Below are 24,374 nucleotides of genomic sequence, written 5' to 3'. Positions count from 1 at the left end.
TTCACTAAGCAGGGAAGAAAACATCATTAACACAAGCCAAACTCATAGTAGATGGCATAGGTTTAAGAACATTTGATCTAGACCTCAATGTACTAAAAATGGGCTGATAGAAATCGCTCTCTTCCTCATTTCCCAACTTAGCATAGACTGTTAAAACAAAGCAGGTACTTAAATGTTTAGGAATGACTGAATGACAGATTGAAAGAATGAATGGAGGAGATGGATAAAACAATGATTAGAAAAAAGTAACTGAAAGGCTGTGATCTACTTCTGCTCCCATGTCCTTCTGACACTGGGCAAGCCTTAGTCTCCTCGTACTTCCCTGTACAAATGGGAGGTGTCAGAAGGTGTAAGTGTCTAAGAATCATGATCATAACCCCTACATGACTTGGTGGATAATTTCTAATATGGTTGGCTAAATAATGCTCCCCCCTCAGCCCCTATAAAATGTCCATGCCTAACCCTCAGGATCTGTGACTATGTTACATGGCAAAAGTGACTCTACAGGTGTGGTTAATGTTATGGACTTTAAAGCAGGGAGATTATCTTGGATTATCCAAGTGAGTTTTGAGGAGTCACATGAGCCCTTAACAAGTAGAGAACTGTCTCTGGAGAAAAACAAAAAAAAGGGCTGTGGCAGAAAAGGAAGACAGAAATATTCAGTGAATCATTGCTGGCTCTGAGACATAGGCGCCCATGTTCAATGACTGGAGAGGGGCCCTCTATGCCCTAAGGGTGGTTCCTGGCTGACAGCTAGCAAGGACACAGGCACCTCGGTCCCGCAACCCCAAGGAACTGGATTTTGCCAGCAACCTGAATGAGCTTGGAAACGGATTCCTTCTAGAGCCTTCCAGCAAGAGCCCAGATAGCCAGCACTATGTGAAACACAGAGCAGAGCCATCTGCCAACCTGGGTTTCTGACTACACAGCTGTGAGATAATAAATTTGTGTTGTTTTGATCCACTAAGTGTGTGGTGATTTATTATGCCAGCAGTAGAACTAATAGACTATCTTTCTTTTCAACTTAAGAACTGCTTGTTGAGCCTGTTCCACATGTAGGCCCTGGGCCAAGCATTTAGGAGAGAAAAGTAGGTACATATTCTCATGTTGCCCACAAGCACAGAAACCTGCTGAGCAATTCTATGATGGAGGTGAGCACAACACCCTACAGGAGCCATCCTAACCTCCACCCTCCAGCCCCTGACTGCTGCTTCCTGACCCTTATCATCTCTTCCCTGGATTACTGTAATGGTCTCTCAACTCACTTTTCTGACTCAACAACCATCCATTTTGCACAATCCACCAGTCATCTTTTCAAGGATTACACTGACCATGCCGTGGTGCAACTAAAAGCCTTCAAAGCCGCATGCAGGAAAAAGCAGAACTCTTTCGCTACCCTTAACAACCCTTCAAAGCTCCACCAGGGCAAAAACTCTCTCTGCTTGGATTCTAGTCCCAGAGCCGAGAAAGGATCCACCACACAGCAGATTTTCAGAAAGTATATGCTGAGTGAATACTATCAACCACACCTGACTCTCCAGCCTTACCTCTCACCTGAGCACAGCCCCTTTCACCACGCTCCTGCAGTCCTGGTTTCAGGGGTCCCAGACCGCTCTTCCCTCTCTCCATGTTCCAACTTCTCATGTTCCATCTTCCCTCTCTCCATGTTCCAACTTCTCCTCATGGCTAAAAAGCCTTGTTCACCTGACTGGTAAGCAGCTCTCATTTTTAAAGATTTTACCCTCCTCTAGCAGATTTCTCCTCCCCTCATGGCTCAACAATTCAGGTAAACTGTGGTCTCCTGATTCCCTGATATAAGCTGTCCCCTCTTCTAGAATGGCATCGACAGCTAACCCTCAGTAAAGTGCCACGTTACTCAAAGGTGGCCTGGGGACTTGTGCTGAGGCACAGGTGGTTTATGACCACTCTGGCACAAGGCAAGTCCAGAAATCAAGTGTAAACACTTAGGAATGTTTATGGCAATTTGATATTGTTGTGACATCCCAGGATACTTGTTGAACACGGCATGGACCAGTCTGGGTGTTGCTGAGTTAATGTGGTGAGTCACACATGGCGCAAACTGCATTTTAAACATGTGCAACAGGATCACTTATTTGCCCATGATAGAGCAAAAACAAATAAAAAAGCAACTGGTGCACCACCACAAATAGTCTGAGGAGCACTGCTCTAATACACCCAAGTATATTCTCATCTTCCACCTTTCGGGATGTTATGGGCTGCCTGAGACAACGAAGATGTCCAATAAATACCAGTGAGTAAATTAGGGAAGATGTGAATGATAAAAAGACTTCCTGAAAGACAGGATATATGAGCTATTGCTTAATGATTGGTAGGAACTGAACATTTTGAGATAACAGGATGTGCAAATGTGCCAAGGAATGAGGGAATTGAATAGTGAGAAAATACGTTGTGCCGGCAGAGGGAAGCTTTCAAAAGTTTAATTTATATATACTTTCCAGAAGTACATTATGCAGAAGAGCTCAACCAGATAGTTCTACCAGTGTCCTACCACCCTGATCCCCATCCCATCCCCAGTTTATAGCTGGAGCTATAGGCAGAGGGAGCCCCTGAAAGGTTTTGAACCAGTGTTGTGACCTACTTGTGTGCAGGATGAATGTGAGGGAGTGGGCCTTAGGGCAGGGAGACCAACTAAAATTTAACTGTAATCATCCCAAAGAAAAATGCTTAAAGGTTTCAGCAATGGCAGAGATCAGTTACGTGCAGGGAAGGTGGACACAAATTTAAGACATACTTATGAGGCACTATAGGAGAAACTTGGTGATTCACTAGACAGAATAAAGGGACAGGGTAGCATGACTAAAGTTTCTGGTTTGGCTTGGGGGACTATGTGCATGGTGGTGCCACCAGATGAGATTGGAACACAGAAAGAGGAATAGAGTTAAGGGGCAAGGAATTCATAAATCCCAGTGTGATAAGCCTGAAGAAGAGTCAGGCAGAGATGTCCAGCAGGCACTTGGGAGGAAGGTTAAGGCTGAAGATACAGGCTTTGGAAGCTTTCATATCTATGGTGAATAAAACCACACTAATGGATCTATGAGAAAAATGGTGCCTATGGTCAATCCCTTGGAGTATACCATGATTTATGAGGGACAGGCTGAGGGGAGAAATCTTACAAAGAAGATGAAAAAGGAAGAGCCAAAAAGACATGAGGAGAAACCCTTCAAGGAGAAATTTAAAGCTGCACATCGGAATCACTTGGAGAACATTAGGAAATACTGCCACTTGAGTGCCTCCCCAGAATTTCAGATTTAATTGGCCTGGGCACTGGGGTTTTCTCAAGTTTCTGGAAAATTCTATTATGCAGCCAAGGTTGAGAGTCACTGAATGAAGGATTAAGCAGTTTCGGTCAGAATTTAGCTGAGACTGTAAACCATGAATTGGCAGATTATCTATTTACTATTTTACCCAATTTTATGCAATAATGTTCAGCTGCTTGGGTAGGTGAACAGAGGATGACTGTAGGGTGAATATGGAATTAGGACTTTGCCAGGTAAATAGAGAAGTAAAAAAGTATATTGCTGAGAGCTTAAGGGAAAATTGAAGTCATTCTCAGAGTGAAGAGAGGGAGCTGTTTGGAAGATGGGACGTTAGTTAATTATTTCTTCTTGGTACACTTCCAGGTGATAAGGCCCAGAGACTGACTATGAAAGGAGGTGGTTACATTGTTGTAGACGTTATCGCAATTGGGTCAGACAAGGAAATATGCCTGACAAGACTACTCCTAAGTTGGCACCAGAAAGAGTTCTAGAGCCATAGCAGGCGTGGGACGGAGTGTGGAGGAGTCTGACGCCAAAGTCTACACTGCATGTGGGACTGAAGAGGAAAATGACAAAGAGGGTTGCAAAAGGCAGACAGCAAAATGCAAGAAGGAGTCGTTCAAAAAAGGACAGTTTTATTTTCCCATAAAGTAAAAAAGCAACCATTTGATTCAGATGTGGCAATGGGAAGATGGGACCAGACCACCCAGACATGCAGTACCTCTGAATTTGGGAGAAAGCTTCCATTTCTCTAACTCCTATATCAAATCCATTGGCAAATCCTGACAATTCTATCTTCTAGGTATATTCTAGAATTCAGTCACTTTTTACTCCAATGGAGGTCCAAGCTACCATTGCTCCTTACCTGACTTACCTCAATTGGTCTTCCTGGTTTCACCTTTTTCCCTCTACAATGTATTCTTCACATTAAAGGGAAAAAAAAATGAATCAAAACATGAAACACCTAAGTCATGCCATGTCTCTCCTTAAATTGCACCAGTATCTTCCCACCTCACTCACCCTAAAAGTCAAATTTCTCATAATGGCCTACAAGGCCCTACATGATCTGGACCCTGACTACTCTCTGACTTCTCCTCCTCATTTCTTTTCTTACTTACCTTCAGACAGCTTAGGCTCCTTGCCCTTCCTTGAGCACATCGAGAATCCTCTTGCTTCAAAGCATTTGAAACTGCTATCTCCACAACCTGGAATTCTCTTTTTACATATATCTGTCATGGCTACTGCTTCACTCCCTTCAGATTTCTGCTCAAACATCACCTTCACCACCTCACCAACACATTCTTCCTTATCTTTATTGCTTTAGTTTCTCCATAGCACTTTTCATTGCTATTTATATATATATATATATATATATATATATATATATTTCACCAATAGTCTACGTTTATTTGCTTGTGGTCTGATCCCCCCAACTCCTCAGTAACACTCTGGAATATAAGCTCTTTCAAGGCAGGAATTTTCATCTATTTTATGCATTGCTACCTCTCTAGCACCTGAGACAGTGCCTGATAAATGGCAGACACACAAATAGTTGTTGGGTGGATGAGTGGATGAACCTTCTCAGAAGCAGTGTCTGGGCATGCGGTAAGGGAAAGAGCCATGATTCTGTTATGTTTGGAAAGCGATGGGATAGAGGATAGAAGATATAGTGAATACAATGGAATACAGGTTTCAAAGGATAAAGGGCAGAACTGAAAGTGTGGTTAACATTAGGAGCAGACAACAGCAAGACTGTGACACACAATATGAGTTTCTCTTTTAGGCAGTAACCAAGAATTTACAAGAATGGGAGGAAGGGTGGAACTGACTGGCCTCAAATATCTTGCCTTTGAAACAAACCAGAACTGGCAGCAATAGGGTCAGTCCAGGAGGAAGAAGGAGTGAGGCATGCAGCCCCACCATGGTGGGGAGATGGTACCCAGAGATGGATGGGTAGGTCATGTGGATTGATGAATTCTAGTGAGAACAAAGATCATGAAAGTCTTTCCCACCACAAATTTGAACATAGGGAAAGTGTTATAATACACATATGCATAATAGTACACATCCATAAAATAGACAGATGAGCCCCTAAGAGGAAAACAAATGGTCCTCAAAGAGAAGTGTGGACAGGAAAAGTAACCAACAGTAAGATTAAGTTAATTCTTCCTGCTTTCTATTTGTGGGTACAGTTCAGTTATTCAGCGTTATCCAGGAATGCAGTGTTCATGGAAGTGAACATTTTAAATTACTGAAATGCTTATCTGTATGTGTGATCACTTTAAAAAGTGCCTCTGATAGAAAAATGTAAAGCATTTTATGAAATATTTCAATTGACTTCTACACTGAACTTTTCTGGATGGTTCAGGAATATTATCAAGAGCAGGAGTATCACAGAAGTGCTCTCTGGAACCAAGCATGTTTAGGGCTATGGACTTATACCCTGTATTAAAAAGTTCCACATTGCCAGGCATCTCAAATAAGTGTGTCTGCTTTCAGTAGATTTCCTATCTCTTCCCTATCAGTTTGTTAGCCACTGAACCGTTTGTTACCAGCATTCCTGTTTCTGTAAGATCCCACTCATTCTGATTCGCTATCTCTAATCTGGTATGGGATGGGAAATTAGATAACCAATGATGCTGGAATGTTTAAAATAATGCTAAATGGGCTCTGATTAAAAACTAGAGAATCTCCCTGTGGGTCAAATACAGATTTACTCAATGGCCTTCACAACACTGTTTTCACTGCTCAGGGGTGATTTCTCTGCTTTCTTACTGACTTTCAATAGAATTTGGGGTATGAAATGTCACAATAAATAGCATCTGAGTTATCTACACCACCTTTTTTATTCAGCTCTAATGAAATGATTGTTATTAAGGTGTCTTAGTTTTGTTTAACAAATTAAAAACTGAGATTTGGCATAACATGCATTTATTCTATGTCTGCAAAAGACATCTTCAATTCAGAACAAAATTTATAACTTGCTTATTATAACCAGAGAAAAGATTTTCCCAAGGAAAGTGCAGTTACACTCCTAGACTAGTAGACAAAGTGATTTGATGCATAATGCATATAAAATACAATACATGTGTAATATAGTATTGCTAAAGAGCATTACTTAATTTTAAGTTAAATAAGTCTGATATAAGGATTCCAGAAACAACAATTTAGAAAGACTAACATTTCCCCACCCTTTTTATCTGGATGGAAAAAATACAGTTTAATTCAATATTGCTTCAGTGAAGGCCCCTTCAAGCTGTGGATCTTTCAAATAGCTCAGCACCAACAAATAATGTTGGTAAATAGAAGATTAAAATAATGACTACCCTATACAAGTCACCATGGAGAATATTTACAAATGTCTTACTAGGTATTCAAAGAAATACTTTTCTTTCTAGTTTTATCAGATAGTTAAATAACTTCTATGGATTTTCCTCCATGTAAGGCAGGAGGCAGGGAGAAGAGGTGAGAGAGTAACTCAAGTTATTCTGGCTTTATGTACCATTATGAGTTTTAACCATTTGATCTTCGAAATGTCTCAACAATTGCCACATCTCTAACTGCCCTATCATAATAGAATTGTCTAGAAGACACATCTTGGCTAAAAGTTACAAATTCTACAAATAAACATGCTATTTGCTCACTTAGTCTGCAATGATTACCAAGAAATAAAGGAATTTCCAGAATCTCAACCAAAATACTCCCCTGAACTAGTTTCCCTAAGAGCAATCTTGGTACCACAATCCGCCCATGTCTCCAGGCTACAAACCTTAGCCTCTAATCCTTCCCTCATCCACACCTCCTCTTTCTCACTTTTCCTTCATTTTCTCTGCCCTTCTCATTCCTTTCCAACCAGAAAGTCAAACAGACACCTACCCAGGTATGTGCTGGACCAAGGAATCAACCTCTCCTATTTCACACCCTCTCTACTGACAGTATGACAAACCAGCAATCTGAATTGCCAGCTCAAAGCACCTCTAGCTAGGTCCTTTCTCATTTCAGAATCCTCCAGCAATCTGCAATGGAGTTTTGAACCAAGCTGGAATTCCTGGTGGCAGACTTCCGTTACCTGGACTCCATTTACCCTTCACTCTCCCCTTGCACTCTGATTCCTGAAAAACTAGTCTCTGGGCCAAGTATACTTTGTTGCTGCTCCCAGAATTCTCACAATTGAAACAGGAATAAATTATTCAGACAATTTCAAGATTTTGCTTATTTTTTCTTTAGAAGTTATATACCTTTAAAAGCACAAAAATTATTTCTATTACTGATGTAATCCCTAAGAATAAATGATTTTGCTCTGCTTAAGTTAACAGAGCATATACCTAACATTGTTTCATTTTTATTCCACTTCAGGTAAAGTATTCATGGCTTTAGGAAAATGTATTAAATGTACCCATACATTAAATGGGACCTTATGTGAACGTTTCAAATGGCTGACTTTTACATATCCAGTTCACACTTTTTCCCTGTACTAGCCCCAAAAATGGATAAGTTTTGAAAATTCATTTGGTACAGGTGGATACTGTGTTTTAAACACTGACAATAAAGAAATAGCAACCTACTGAAACATACTGTCAGATTGGTTAACAACGTAATATTTATCTACATGAGACAAGCACTGCCAAGTACATTTCTATTGTTTTTAATCTTTTCTCGTAGCTGTTTATATATAAATTTGTCAAATAGACTGCATGTCATCTTATTAGCCAGTGGTGTCTACACTCCTGCCCCTTTAGTCATAACCTGATTATATTAACTTAAAACTATCCTGTTGATTGCCATTAGAGGATTATTTTTAGTTCTTTAGGTGTGATAATAGTATTATGGTAATTTTTTAACTCCTTATCTTTTGGAGATATACTGAAATATTTACAGATGAAAGAAGATTAATCATGAACCTGGGTGATCATTGTATTATTCTCTCTACTTTTATAAATGTTTGGAAATATCAATAACAAGTTTTTTAAAAAGGAGGAAATAAAATTTTCATGTTGAAAATGCTTATAAGGTTTTGTTATTGTTTTTTTAAGTACACTAGGAGATGGTTCTTGTTCTTCATCTAAATAGTTGCCAATTCTTTTCCCCAAGAAGAACTGACAACCTTTTAAAAAATGCCTATAGTGGCACAAGAACAGACCCACAGATCAATGGAACAGAACAGAGAGCCCAGACATAAATCCAGGCATATATGGCCAATTAATATATGATAAAGGAACCATAAATATACAATGGGGGAAAGACAGCCTTTTCAACAACTGGTGTTGGGGAAACTGGACAACTACATGTAAGAGAATGAAACTGGATTATTGTCTAACTCCATACATAAAAGTAAACTAGAAAAGGATCAAAGATATGAATATAAGTCATGAAACCATAAAACACTTAGAAGAAATCATAGGCAAAGTCTCTTGAATATAAACCTGAGCAACTTTTTCCTGGGCACATCTCCTCAAGCAAGGGAAACAAAATAAAAAATGAATAAGTGGAACTACATCAAACTAAAAAGCTTCTGTACAGCAAAGGACACCATCAGCAGAACAAAAAGGCACCCTACAGTATGGGGGAATATATTCATAAGTGACGTAATTGATAAGGGGTTAACACCCAAAATATGAAAAGAACTCAGATGCCTCAACACTCAAAAAAATGAATAACCTGATTAAGAAATGAGCAGATGACCTGAACAGACACTTCTCCAAAGAAGAAATACAAATGCCCAACAAGCACATGAAAAGATGCTCCAAACTGTTAATCATCAGGGAAATGCAAATTAAAACCACAATGAGATATCACCTCACACCAGTTAGGATGGCCATTATACAAAAGACAAGAAATAACAAATGCTGGCAAGGATGTGGAGAAATGGGAACCCTCTTACACTGTTGGTGGAAATGTAAATTGGTGCAACCATTGTGGAAAGCAATATGGATGTTCCTTAAAAACTAAAAATAGAAATACCATTTAACCCAGTAATTACACTCCTAGGAATTTACCCAAAGAAAAAAAATTCTCTGATTTGAAAAGACATATGTACCCCTGTTTATTGCTGCACTATTTGCAAAATAGCCAAAATAGGGAAGCAACTAAGTGTCCATCAATAGATGAATGGATAAAGAAGATGTGGTACATATACACCATGGAATATTATTATTATTCAGCCATAAAAAGAAACAAAATCCTACCATTTGCAACAACATGGATGAATCTGGAGGGTATTATGCTCAGTGAAATAAGCCAGGCAGAGAAAGACAAATACCATATGATTTCACTTATTTGTGGAGTATAAAAACAAAGCAAAACAGAAGGAACAAAATAGCAGTAGACTCACAGACACTGAGAAGGGTCTAGTGGTTACCAAGTGGGAGGTGTTTGCAGGGAGGTGGGAAGGGGATAAAGGGACACAATAATTCGCAATCACAATATAAATTGGTTACAGGGACAGTAGTATAGCACAGAGAACACTGTTAACAATTCTGTAACATCTTATTATGTTGACAGATAGTAACCGCACTAGAGGGGTTGAGGATTTAATAATATGGGTAACTGTAGAAACACTGTGTTATATATTTGAAACCAACATAACATTGTATTTCAATGATACTTTAATTAAAAAAAAAAAACAGCCTACAAGAGGCGGGAAAAGAAACTAACCAAAATGTTAGCAAAGGTAATTTCTGGTTGGTGCAATTATGGGTAATATCTGTTTTTCTTTTTTATTATAAGTTTTTTTTTTGTTTTGTGCTTTTCCTTATTTAAGTTTTTCATAATTTGTTAAGTTAGCATATACTATTACCATAGTCAGAAAATCTGATATTTCTGATTATATAGAATATGATTTTCCTTCCAAACACAGAAAAATCTGTATTGTAAACTCTATACCTTTTTCTATATTTACCACAAAAAATATTAATGAAAAGCATAAACATGAAAGTGCAGTTATCCACAAATGACATGTAGTGTGACAGCAGGATGAAAAGAGAGAGTTTTTATGGTCATTGGGATAAACACATGCTAGAGGAGATAATGTTGGAATGACAGAAAGATTGGGAAGATTTTGGTCTCGTTTTGGCAAGACAGTCTTATTGACTAATACAACTGAGTGCTCATAATGGATCCTGTAAGAACAAATGGTCCAGAGGACTCTGGCATTTCTGGGAATGTGGTACACATTATCTTACATGATGTTCATTTTACGCTTGGCTTGAGCTACATTATCTATCATACCTCAGTAGATATGTAGCTATATTTTTGTTTTCTCTTTTAGATGGAGAAGGAAGAAAGGAAGTTTCTCTCCATCTTTGAATGAAAGGAAACAGTTGATGTGATTTTGACTCTTTTGCCCCCAGCATCATTCTCTCCTCCTTTTCCTTCCTCACATCATTTTATCTGGGGCAGAACTAGTTGCCCCCTCTCTATGCGAAAACAAGAGAAGAGGTTGCCCAACACCTTACTCACCATCCCAACTCAGGCTGAGACTCAGTATCAGGATCTGCAAGGTCCTTGGCAGGAGGGACCACATCGCATCTCAGTTCATTTTTTCAATAAATATTTGGGCACCCACTGTGTGCCAAGCACTCTTGTTGACACTAGGGATACAGCAAGATCTATGTTCTCATAGAGTTTGCTTTCTTGTGGGAAGACACACAAGGAAACAAAGATAAACATGAGCACACATAGATAAACAGTGACAAAAGTTAGGAAGAAAATGAAACACTGCAGAGTGATAGGACAGGTGATCAGGGACAGAGGGCTGCAACAGCAGATGGGTAGTCAGACAGATGTAGAGCATTTGAGAAGATATGAGGGGCAAGTGGTCCTGGAAGAGACAACAGCAAGTACAAAGGCCTGGAGGCAGGAACAAACTTGGTACGTCAGAGGAACAGCAAGGTGAGCACAAGGGCAAGTGTTATGCTGGACAACTCAGGGAGGTGGGCACGCAGGGTCTAAGGCCACAGTTAAAGAGCTGGGGTTTTCTACTAGGTCCAGAGGGAAACCATCAGAGGTTTTTTTTTTAGTATTATGAGTGTTTATTTTTCTGTTTATAAAAAACTGTAGTAAAATACATATAACATAAAATTTACCACCTTAACTATTTTTAAGTGTATTGTTCAGCTGTATTTAAGTACATTCATACTGTTGTGCAAACATCACCACCACCCATCTCTAGAACTCTTTACATCTTGCAAAACTGAAACTCATTAGAGGCTTTTAAGCAAAGCAGTGACACGATCTGACTTATGTTTTTAAAAATTAATTTCATTGCTTGGTAGAGAATTGATTATAGGGAGACAGTAGGATGGAGTTTACTGAAGTAAATGGATTCAGGATACATTTTGTGGACACAGCTGACATGCCTGCTGCTAATTTGGATGTGGGCATGAGATAAAGAAATGAGGAGAGGAGATGACTTCTAGTTTTTTACATCTCCATTGTCTAGCATATAGCAAATAACCAAAGTTTATTTCATAAATGAGTGACTACTGATTTAACATTTAAAAAGTAGAAACCTTTCTTCCTACAGAACTAAATAAAGTTCAGAAATAAAGCTACCATGTGGGCAGGAGATCATACATCTTTTCTAGGGTCTATCTGTACTGTGTCTTTGTAACATGGATAGTCTACACAACTGGTTCATGTCAGCATTATATGCCTAATTCCAACATTAACAATAAAGGCTAATACTTTTACATGTACGCAGTGAGTTAAATGTTATTAAACATTTTACATATGCTTTCCTAAATCAACAGTTTCCAACCTTTGAGACTATGGTGCTAGGGACCACTGCCCCAGAGATTACCTCTATCTACAAATTTGATGCTTTGGAGAGTTTAATGGACCTTCTCAAGTCCATCCATAGACCAACCTCAGAATTAGGAAGCCCTGCTCTGCTTAGTGTGTTATTATTGCAAATCATTATGAGAACCTAGATATTATTAGCCTAGCCCTGGAGATTTTGGAGAAATGCTTTCAAAGAGTTTACCTTTCTGTACTCCTATTATGTTAATGTGTGTGCACAATTTAATTAGTAGTTTAAAACCTATACATGCTGAAGTTACTCTACAAGAAGATATGTCAAAGAAATAATCAATCTTCCCATGTTTTCTTCCGCCTGCTACTTCTATAGCTTTTCTTCTTCCTTCCTAATTACAACCCTTAAATAGAATTCGTGCCTCATATCGAATTTACCGAGTATCATAATTCTTCCAAGTGGTAAAGACACCTCAAGACAAATGCTGGGCATAGAAGCCACAGGGCATAAATATGCAAAGAAGTAAAAAGCTAACCTTTTCAAACAATAAGGCTTCTCTCTCACTTACCAACTTTACATTTCCCTGTATGGCCCCGGAAGATGACTGGTTAGCCAGAGACGGGTAAGATTCCTCAAGGGAGGAACAACCTAAGACAGGTACAGTCGCAGGAGGGCCATCAGGTGAGAAAATGGGGATCAACAGAGGTGAGGCTTAGAACCTCACCCCTCCCATTCTGAGAGAAATCTTCTGCATCCGTGGATGTTTTATTGCCCTTGTCTAGCTTGGATTAACACATAGTCTACAGGCACACACCTGATCATCTACATTTGCTCTCTTACAACACTAAACTATGTTTTCTACCTTTATCTCATATCTACCTACCACTTCAGCATTTTATTAAAAATAATAATAATAAAGAGAGAAATGTGGTATCCACATATAAATCAAGTATAAAAATCAAATGAATATTCATATTTGAACTGTTTATAGTTCATAATGCATGAACAAAACCGAAAGCTTCTGTGATGACTGCCCTTGTAATGTTCACCATGTAACTTATTCACTATGTAAGAATTTGTACTCTATGTAAGAACCTGTTCGTTATGCATCAGAAGATTGGAGACTGACGAAAATTAGGCTTGGGGTGGATTAATGATTGTGCATTGAGCATTGACCCCCTATACAGAATTTTATTGTTGTTAACAACCATTTGATCAATAAATATCAGAGATGCCCTCACACACACACACACACACAAAATATGTGTGTATATATATATATATATATATATATATATATATAAACACACTTCCAATTGTAAAATAAATAAGTAACCGGGATGTAATGTATAGCATAAGGAATATAGTCAAAATATTGTAACAACTTGGTATGGTGATAGCTGGTACCTAGAATTATCATGTATATAAATGTTGAATCACTGTGTTGTACACCTGAAACTAATGTAATACTGTGTGTCAACTACCCTTCAATAAAAAATAATTATCCAGGGAAAAAAAAAAAGAGTTTACCTTTATTAATGTCCACAAAAAACAAGTTACCTAGAACCAATATTAATTTAAAGGATATCTTTCCATCTTTATCAAAACTGTTACTGAAAGTTTCAAGGTTCTCCTTTTAAGAGCCTACTTAACAAATCCCTTTTACAAGTCATTTCAAAGGGAACAAATACTACCTTACAATTCATATTTTACTTTTTAAAAACCAAACCATTAGAGTTGAGGGAAACATTTCCTTACTCTTTCAGTATTAGCTCCCATGTAAATTTAGTTAAATTTAATTTAACACTAAAGTTAAATTTTAGTGTTCCATTTATCACAACTACATTAACTCCATTTTCCCATTCTCTGCTTGGAGCTTAATATATCCACTGTGAGCATTTCAAGCCTTTTTGGGAAAAAACTAAAATGTAAATCCTATACTACCACATGCAAACTTTGCAAGTGTCCTGTTTCATAAGAAAATTATCTGCCCGTACCTCCCCACCCCATGATTTCCTCTAAAGATGAGGAAGCAGATAGACTCTAGGGCCACATCCAGTCAGTGGCAGTGTGTAGCCAAAATATCTGTATTCTAGACCCAGGTTTCCCCTCACTACCTAGATGACCTTAGCAAAAATCACTTAAATTTCTTGAAGTCTCAGTTTTTTGGTCTCCAGAATTGAGTTAAGAGCATATACACACACAGCTGCAATAAGAACCAAGATGATGCATGTGCAAAGTGTTTTCATGACATACAAAAGGCACAGAAGGACAAGGAAGAGCGACAGCTGCACAGATCTGCCTGTGAATCTAGAGCCAGCTAACAAACATCCTTGCTGTCTACTGATTAAAAAGCTGGAGACTCAAGGTTGTGGGCTGACAGATATTTTTAGGGGATGCCCAGCGGAGCAGTGGGCGCCAACTATCCACTGACCCACCCCCCACTCCCCAGCTCCACAGATACTCCCTCGAGATTCTCAGGCAGTCACCTGAGGGGGTGAACTTGGACTACGGACAGAGAATGAGGACTGGAAGGGGTTGTTGGATGGGATACCATGGCTTGGGCCAGATGGTTTAGTCATCTTTACTAAGATAATACATTTTCTTTCTTTTATACTTTCAGTCATGGTTCAGGGTTAGGTTTCAGATCATATGAGCCTCAGAACTTGGTGCATCAGTACACTGCTTTGAGCTTTGCTTATCCCACCTGTAACATAGGGGAAGCATAATCCTTGCCCTGCCATATTCCACAATAAAGTATAAGGAGTATAATTAATGTTGCTGCTTATAGAACAGGATGGGGTGGGACATATTTAGGAAATTAAAAAATTCAGTAGTAAAGCCATATTCAGAATTAAGTCTAATGAAGAAAAAAGAGTAAGTTAGAGAAGTACTTGGACCCTAAACAGGAGAACTTGCTTCTGGACCCTGCATGTTAAATAGGCTATGGCCTTGGCCAAATGACTTGGCCTCACTGGGCCTCAGTTTCCTCATCTGTAGAAGAAGTTGGCCAAAATGACCTCTAAGGTCCTTTCCATCTTGAAACACTTTAACATGCCTTTTAAAAATTATCACATGCGGTAAAGATACCTCAAGACAAATGCTGGGCATAGAAGCCACAGGGCAAAAATCTGCAAAAAAGTAAAAAGCTAACCTTTTCAAACAATATTGCTTCTCTCTCACTTGCCAACTTTACATTTCCCTGTATGGCCCGGGAAGATGACTGGTTAGTCAGAGACGGGTAAGATTCCTAAAGGGAGGAAAAACCTAAGACAGGCACAGTCGCAGGGGGGCCTTCAGGTGAGAAATTGGGGATCAACAGAGATGAGGCTTAGAACCTCACCCCCCCTGTTCTGAGAGAAATCTTCTGCATCCGTGGATATTTTGTTGCCCTTGTCTAGCTTGGATTAATACTTAGTCTATAGGCACACACCTGATCATCTACATTTGCCCTCTTACAGCACTAAAATATGTTTTCTACCTTGATCTTGCATCTACCTACCACTTCAGCATTTTATTAAAAATAATAATAATAATAATAATGATAATAAGGGAGAAATGTGGGATTCACATATAAATCAAGTATAAAAATCAAACGAATAATCATAATTGACCTGATTGTTTATAGTTCATGATGCGTGATCAAAACCGAAAGTTTCTGTGATGACTGCCCTTGCACTGTTCACCATGTAAGAACTTATTCACTATGTAAGAACTTGTTCACCATGTAAAAACTTGTTCGTTATGCTTCAGAAGATTGGAGACTGACGAGAATTAGGCTTGGGGTTGATTAATGATTGTGCATTGAGTCCCCTATACAGAATTTTATTGTTGTTAACAACCATATGATCAATAAATATGAGAGATGCACTCTCAAAAAAAAAAAATTATCACATGCTCATGTCCCAGCAAACGTTTGACTTCTTCATCCCTTAGATGGGATAACTGAGGCATATCCCTGTGGGAGTAAAGCCCAGGAGCCTACAGTGGTGGTAGTAGCATCTCCGTTAATACATCCTGTGTTGACTGCCTCTCTCCCCTGTCACTGCTGGTATTGTCTAGAATTAGCCTCTTAAATAAACAGCATCCAAAAAAAAGAAAAGAAACCTATAAAAGTACTCTGTTATAAAGGGGTAAAAGAAGAAGTGTGGCCATATGAGCAATGGAGTCCAGACTAAACTGGGTCTGATTCCCAGTTCTGTTACTTATTAAGCAAATGACTTTGGATAAGTTATTTTAATTTCTATGTGCATCAGTTTCCTTATCTATAAAATGGGAATAATATCACCTTCTTGGCAGGACTTTTGTGAAGATTGAATGAGATAAGGCATATGTAGAATTTAGCAGTGCCCAGATATAGCAAGTGCTCAATAAATGCTATTATTATAAAATGTACTTTCATTATTCCCATTTTATAAATTCAGTCTTTTTCCATTAACTTCTTATAATGTTTCAGGAAATAATAACCTCTAGCCTTACTATTTGAATTAGAATAAGTTATACCTTGACCAGTTCAACTTACCAGTCTAAGAGCACTAAGAAATTTATGAAGTTTAACAGACTTTGGCTAATGCTAACATATGTATTTTTGTTCTCAATTTTCATGAAAGTCATTAAAGGAAAGTAGGAACTCTAGGCTCTACATATTGGTTCACATTATTAAAATAAACATAAATATTATATAGACACTAAAAATCTAATTTAAAATAAGAAGTTGGTTAATGTACCATTAGCATGGTATGCTAAGAAAAAAAATCCACATGTACTCTGCTTTTTACATTCTCAACGGCCAAGTTTCACTTTATCTTTATTAATGTAGGTGCATAGAACAACTACAGAGGCAAAGACTGACTATTTACTATGCTGTGGCATAAATTATTACAGTCAGACTAATAACAGCATTTTGACTGGTTCTGGTCAGTTAATCAAAAACACTGCTTACAGAAAACAATCAAAAAATTATATACACACCATAAACATTTACTTTACTTTGGATATTTGAGGAATTAATGCATATTAATTCCTCAAATATCCAAAGTAGTTTCAAGATTTCCCTTGAGGAAGAATGCTTCCCCAGTATTTTTCTTATATAAACCATACCCAGAATTTATTTTCTACAATTTCCAGTTTTAATTTTCTAATTGGATTGAAAACTAAAAGACAAAAACAAAACAACAAAAACAAATTTGTAAAGCAAGGTCAGGATATTATCTTTCAAGTTTCACAATTCTCCTATCTTTTAGTTTTCTTGCCCACTTTTTAGTCACTCACTTTTCTTTTTATTGAAGTATCATTGATATACAATCTTATGTTGGTTTCAAATATACAACACAATGGTTCAACAGTTACCCATATGATTACATCTTCTTCCCTCTAGTGCAGTTACTATCTATCAACATAGAAAGATGTTACAGAATCATTGACTATATTCTCCATGCTGTACTATCATCCCTATGACCAACTTATATCGTGATTGCAAATTATTGTGCCCCTGTATCCCCTTCACCCTCCCCCTCTACCCACCCCAACACCTCCCACTTGGTATCCACTAGTCCCTTCTTGGTGTCTATGAGTCTACTGCTATTTTGTTCCTTCTGTTTTGCTTTGCTTTTATACTCCACAAATAAGTGAAATCATATGGTATTTGTCTTTCTCTGTCTGGCTTATTTCACTGAACATAGTGCGTTCTAGATCCAGCGATGTTGTTGCAAATGGGAGGATTTCTCTTTTTATGGCTGAATAATGTTCCATTGTTTAGTCACGTGCTTTTATGGAATCTTTCCAAAGAATTCAACATTACATTCACAGAAACAATAATACTCTTTTCTTTTGTACTTAGGTTCATAGATTTATACACTTATTTAAATTATCTAGTCACAGTAACAAGTGTAACTGGCACCAACAGGTTTGCAATAATTACAACAGACTATTGTTGAGCCAGTAACCCAGCAATTGGAGCAGGAAACAGGCTACTAGCAGCCACTGTTCATCATGCCTGGGCAGCACGCAGTCTGCTTTAGGAAATGAAGAGCATAGGCTCACTGTGTCAACTGGTTAGAAGTCAAGATGACTGTCTATACTTGGATGAACCATGTGCAATTACCAATGCCCAATTGTCTCTAATATATATTTTTTAATTTAAAAATTTAACTATATTTAATGTTGAATATGTCTACTACCTATTTTGTTGTCTCTTTGAACAATAAATAGCAGCTTAACTTTTAAAATTCCATTCCACATTTACTCAGGAACTTACCTTAAGCTACTGAATAATAAGTAATACTATTCTGGTTTCCTAAGAATATTTTTCCTACCTTCTTTCTTCAAGTTAAAGTCATACATGTTAAAATGTCAAAGAGGCTGAAGGTATAAGCATGTGTCTTCTAGCTAACTAAATGATAAACAGCAAAGGGATTAAAACGTGAGGTCAACATTAGTTTGTTTGGTTGTTTGCTTCCAAGACATAAGTCTTTTGGGCCCACAGGATCCAACATGGCATTGTCTGTCTAGAGAAGTCAACAAAAGCTGGTAAGAAGAGGAGTGGGCAGAGAAGCCCCTTGACAGACTTAGGAAAAGTCATCCTTATATACAAGTACCCTTTACTTTTGTACTATACTTGTTATGTAATTCAATTGTAGTAAACAAACAAATAAATCACAAATATACTATCAAGACAAAACCCAGAAATTGGGCCAAAAAGGAGAGGGAGGGAGGGTCTGAGTTTAGATGAAGGACTACTAGCCAAACCCTCTTTTTCTAGTTCTCTTATTTCTACCACTTAAGAAGTCTAAATCAGGTTTACATCTATGGTTGTCCTTATGCCCTCACAAAAGTACTGCATGAAATCAGAGCTCTGGTATATGATACACTCTCTAAAATACCAATCCACAGAGTTAGTATGCAGAGCCTAAACACTGTCATTATACCTGGGTTTAAATCCTGGCTGCGTACTTTCAACAGTATACACAGAGCTTTCTGCTTTCTGCTTTTCACACTTTTCTGTACCCATGCAAACTATGAGGATTTTGGTGCAGACCCAGCTTCAGAGGATTCATGAGAAAAAATGCACATAAAGTGCCTTGTTGCAACTATTACTAATATCTAAAAGATGCCAAACTTTTCACCTCATGATTGTCAGTAAAATATTTAAAGCTTGAATGCATGTTTGAGCATTCTATTAATATGTGACACAAAGAAGGCCCTTGAAGTTTATTTTCTATTCCAAATTTGTCATGCAAACTGAGTTTAATCAAGATATCTAATGTAAACAATGAAGGTGGCTGTCCTTTCGAGATCAGATAGAAATGAGAAATAGACATCAGGTAGAAGAGTCAGACAGAGCCTCCCAATGGGAGGGGCAGAAGTTTCAGAAAGGTGAATTTGCAAATGCCAGACCTTACCAAGTCCCCTCCCTGTCTGTCAGTCTCCAATGGCTCCCTCCCGACTTTAGGATACCCCAAATCTTCAGTCGGTGAAACAAGGCTCTCAGTAACTCAGCCCCTCTGCGTCTAGGCAACTTCACCTCACACCCTCCTCCACAATCACTTTACAGTGTTCCAACTCTGTGATGCATCTGAGCCCACAGACTGGATTTGATTCTCTGCCCTCGCCCCATTTCTCTGCTGCCCTAACTCCCCCCATTCTCCCTTCTTTTGGCTCAGGAAGGCAGCTTTGCCTCCCTTGCTTGGCTTTCGCAGCACTCTGAATATGCTTCTCATACTTTATCACACTGTCCTGTCATTGTTTACCTCCCTCAAGCCCACACAGATGTGGGCTGGGCTCCTTAGAAGCCAGCCAACCATTCTGCCTGACACAAAGCTGACACTCAAATATCTGCTGAATATGCAACTTCTGAAACATCCTTATTTTGGCTAGGTTTGGCTCTATTACCTTAAATCAGAGGGGACAAAGAAGCCAGCCTGTTGGTGTTCAAGGCCCACGTGGCTGCTCATCCTACGCATGAAGATTTGTTTTTAACATGGCAGACTTATATGCTAACTTAGTTCATCTGAATAATAAGCAGTGTGTTTAGAAATATTTATGGTGTGTACTTACCTCTATCCTTAACCAAAAGATAAGTTTTACTTGCCAATATAATAGTATGTGCCTTTAATATATCTAAATCAATTAAGAACAGTGGGATACCATGATCTTGTTTAGAAGACCTATCTTATAAAGTACGAAATTTGCATGAGTTTTCAACTTTTCAGGAGTGGTCCAAATTGGAATGATCACAGCACACTTCTAAACTATATTCTCTCTAAAAATATATTTATGGCCTGATTCTTGACATGCTGTGTGTTTTATTGAGACTCAATGTTCATTCTCAATTTAACTGCTACTGTATACATAAAGGCTCCCAAATTGTTTGCTAACTAGCATTCTTTCATACCCTAAAACTGATGTTTGCACATGTAACATACCAAAGGCTTCTTTTATGCATACTCAAGTGTCTAACATAAATAAACCCCGATTTGTAAAATGGGCTGTCTGCAAAGGTATAAGTATTACTATAACTTAGGTTGTTTGTAATCGTTGTTAATATATCTGTCCAACAATAGAGGATTAGTTAAGGAAATTACATTCTAATCACTGGAATACAATTCCAACAAAAGTTTTAGAAATAAGATGAAAAATGTTTACCATGTGTTATATGAAAAACATGAATACTAAAATTCTATGTGTAGCATGACAGAGGAAAACATGCATAGAAAAAAAGGAGAGAAAGGTAAAATGGCAAAACATTCACTGTGATAGAATTATGCTCAGTAGGTCAAAAGTCTTCTGGGCTCCCAAATTTCACCATTTTGATACCGTTTTCCAGTTTTCTTTTCTCCTCAACCTCAAAGTTCCCCACGCACAGTCAGTTCTCTCATCAGCGCCAATCCTCTCTCAGGATTAGTGCGGGCCCACATCACCTTACACAGAGATTTGGGGGAAAGATTCCTAAGTAGGCTTGTCTGCAGTATCATCCTACTATCATATCTACTACCAGAATAAGACAGTCACTCTACGGCAACAGCTAAAAACATCTACTTCATTTATGTTTCATGTGCTTTTCTGTATGTGTTATTTTTTCAGTAAAACTGGAGAAGGGTTATAAATTACTGTGGCTTCATATCTTGTTTTGCCAAGACAAGGATAGGTCTATGGTTCTCTGCTGATATGGTTCTACTTCATTACACTTCTTAATGTCATGTTTAGCCAGGGTGACCGGGTTCCTACCTGCAGCAATGGAGTCAGCAGGATTTTTCTCCTCTAGTACAAGCCCTGTCAGTTCCCCAGTGTCCACCAATACAAACTCCTTACCATCCCGTAAAACCTGGATTAAAAAATGCTTTTCCCCATCACCAAAACACAGATCTGTGCTACCTTAACTCATACTGCACCATTCTGCAAGCATTTGTCAAGCAACTATTAGTTGTAAGGTCTGAAGATGTAAAGTGCTAAGGTGTTTACAATCTTTTTGTGGACATCAAGCATTTAGGAAAGAAAATAATGAACAGTAAAGAATGACACATGGCAAGGGATAAATGAGTAAAAAGTGTTGGGGAAGAGGAAGTGGTGAAGACTGGGTGAGAAAGGGGTGAGGCTGAGGAAGGCTAGAAGGAAGAGACCAGGTAAAAACTGAACAGATTTCAATTGAGTGGGACAGGATCACTGACTTTTGCCCCTGGAATGATTAGGGTAATGGTGTGGCCCCTGACATAAATGATGTTAACTAGAAATGCTTTGGGGCAAAGCAGGGCAAGTCCAAAGGGAATATTACAATATGCACTGACATGTGTTACACTAAAACTGACTAAGATGCAGGGAAAGCACAGAATATTAAGTCGGATAACCTAAACTAGGACAAAGCCACACAAGACGGAAAAGAAAGCCCTGCGAATGAGGGCCTGGTCACTGATGCCTGACACAGCACAGGACTTCAGGAAAATAACGAGCAAGAAAGGAACCCTAGGTGAGGCAGCATGCACAGTGGTTCAGGGCCCAGCTTGGCACCAGAGCCCTGGGTTGGAATTCCCGACTGCCACCTGTGTGCCCTTAGACAAGTTACTGTGCCTCCGTTTTCTCATCCGCAAAACAAGGATATTACCATTTACCTCACAAGATTCCTGCGAGGACCAGAGGAGTTCACACAAGTTCTGAGAACAGTGTCCAGCACATAAACACGCGATAAATGTCTGCCACTGAAGGAGAAGAATTTTTGTCCTCGGTCACTTTGGGGAGAACAATTTCTGGCCAGTAATTGGAGCAGAGACTACAAAGTAAGGGAATCAGTAAGCAAATGAGCGATAGGAAGATGAGGCAGACACAAAATATAAATGACTCTTTTACAGCAGTAAAACAGTAAAAGCGAGGACTGGGATAAAGAGTAACCTGCAAGTATAAGTAAGGTTAAGTGAAAATGCTTTTCGGGGGGATATCTCAGCAAGAGGGAAAAGGCTAGACTCTCCAGAACTGATCTTCAGTCGGTGAGGGACTTGTTTCCCGAACCACTGGGGGAGCTGGTCGGGGTCGAGACCAGACCCAGCTCCCCCGGGAGCTCCAAAGAGCGCTCTCCCTGCATCCGGTAAGTTTGAATCAGCGGTGACTGATTAGCGGCACCAGGCCCATTTCCCAACGAGCCTCGGACAATGGAACCACAGCCTTTCCCATCTCCATCTCCGGCACGACCTGTTCTGCGGCTCTGTACTCATCGGTCGGCTCCTCAGCCAGCGGCAGCCGCCCGGACAGGATGCGGCTCCGGGAGCCGGGGCGCAGCGCCCCAAGTTCAGTCCGGCCTCGCGCACACCAAGGCGCCCCAGAGGGGAAGCAAGCAGAAGGAAAGGGGCTCGGGAGCTCTGGGGGGCGGCTAGCGAGGCCAGATGCCGGGGCGGGGAGGGTGACCTCGGCGGCCAAGGTCGGGCGCGTCCTTCTCCCTCCCAATCCCACCGGCGAGCACCTTTGCCCTCCCGCCCGTAGCAGCAGGGCCCGCGGCCGGCGGGCGCGCCCGGAGAGCCTGCGAGCCCCGGGGTGGCTCGGGACCACCGTCCTTCTGCGAGGCCGGGGCAGCGGGGGCGCCCAGGTGAGCGCCGCGGGCAGGGCCTTTGCCTTCGGCCAAACTTCCCAGGCGCGTCCGCACGGCCCCGGGAGGGCCCGGCCAGGCGCCCCCGGCTCCGCACCCGGATCCCGCGCGCCGCGCCCAAGGTCCCCCGCCCGGCCGCTCCCGCCCCTGCCCTCGGGGTCTCTCTCCCTTCCCGCGTCTCCTCGCCGCCGAGGCCCGGGAAAGTTTGGCCCCGGCCCGTAGGCCGGGAGCCCCGCACTCACCGCGGGCGGCGGAGCCGAGCGCCCGGCGCTGGAGCACAGGGCGGCGGCGTGGGCGCCGAGCTCTCACAGCGGCCCCTGCTGCCCCGGCCGCCGACCGCGCTGGGAAGGGGAGGAGGCCGCCGGGGAGTCACCTGCCGGCGCTCCCACCCCGCCGCGTGACGCCGCGCAGCACCGCCCCCTGCCCGCCGCCGCCGCCGCCAGGTACCCACGAGGGGCGGGCGGCGCGCGGCCCTGGTCGCCCTACCTCCCCGGGCGAGCCGCCCGCCCGTGCAGCCGCCGGCCGCCTCGGGATATCGGTTCTGGCCCTTGGACTGATGACATTTTTTTCTGATCACAAATGCCGTCACCTGAGGTCATCACGAGGCTTAACATAAATAGTGTAAAATGCTTGGCATCCTTGAGCAATGAGTTGCAGACAGTCCTGAAATGAGGAAAACCTGGCTGAGGGCGAGGCTGGCTGTGGAGCGGGACAAGAAAGGGGATCCCTGCTCCTGGAAAGGCTTTGGGGAGGGTTCATTCATACCTGAAATGGAGGCCAGACCCAGCCAAGGCGAGGAGCCCAATGTTGGGTCAGCTCCATCCCCTGCTTATTAAGAAACTGGGGACTTGCTGAAATATTGGGGAGTGGAGCGGACTTGCAGAGCACTGGAAAGTAAATTGTGTATAATCTAACTCTACTGGTTAAAAACAACTGCTCCAGGGAACAAAGTCTAGCAAACTGAATTCTCCTTACCTATGTTGGATTGGGGAGTGGGGTGAGTGCAAAATGTTAGGCTCCTACTGGTGGGCTTCATTATTTTTTAACTTTGGCAGGCTTGCGTCCAGTGCGATCTCTTAACCGCTGCAGCGTTTCAGGGCATCAATAGCGGGGCGATGAAATAGGAATCCAAGGAAGTACTTGCCTAGGTAGCAAACCCAAGACCTGAAATTAAGTTGTCCTCTACAAACCTGAAAAATAACCTGAGGGTTTGCAGTCCTGACCCAGGCACCTCACAAACGTGGCCCCTGTAGTT

At 40.6% G+C, this 24,374-nt stretch overlaps 1 protein-coding gene across 3 annotated transcripts in view; it reads right to left on the bottom strand.

Annotated features, from left to right (window-relative positions):
* The window catches only part of ELOVL7 (ELOVL fatty acid elongase 7), an 87,407-nt gene extending 63,887 nt beyond the window's left edge, over positions 1-23,520 (bottom strand). The window contains exon 1 of one of the 3 annotated variants that reach the window (XM_036901737.2): positions 23,362-23,520. The gene's annotated coding sequence lies outside the window, so the exon portion shown is untranslated. Of the gene's footprint in view, positions 1-1,547; positions 2,040-23,361 lie in introns of those variants that run through there. The other 2 variants (XM_036901747.2, XM_036901757.2) reach the window with 2 other exon arrangements.
* Between the last annotated feature and the right edge of the window lie 854 nt (positions 23,521-24,374).

Source organism: Manis pentadactyla, chromosome 2 (genome assembly GCF_030020395.1).
Source record: "Manis pentadactyla isolate mManPen7 chromosome 2, mManPen7.hap1, whole genome shotgun sequence".
Lineage (NCBI taxonomy): Eukaryota > Metazoa > Chordata > Mammalia > Pholidota > Manidae > Manis > Manis pentadactyla.
The sequence above is the reverse complement of the archived record's forward strand: the minus strand, read 5'-3'. Positions and strand labels throughout refer to the sequence as shown.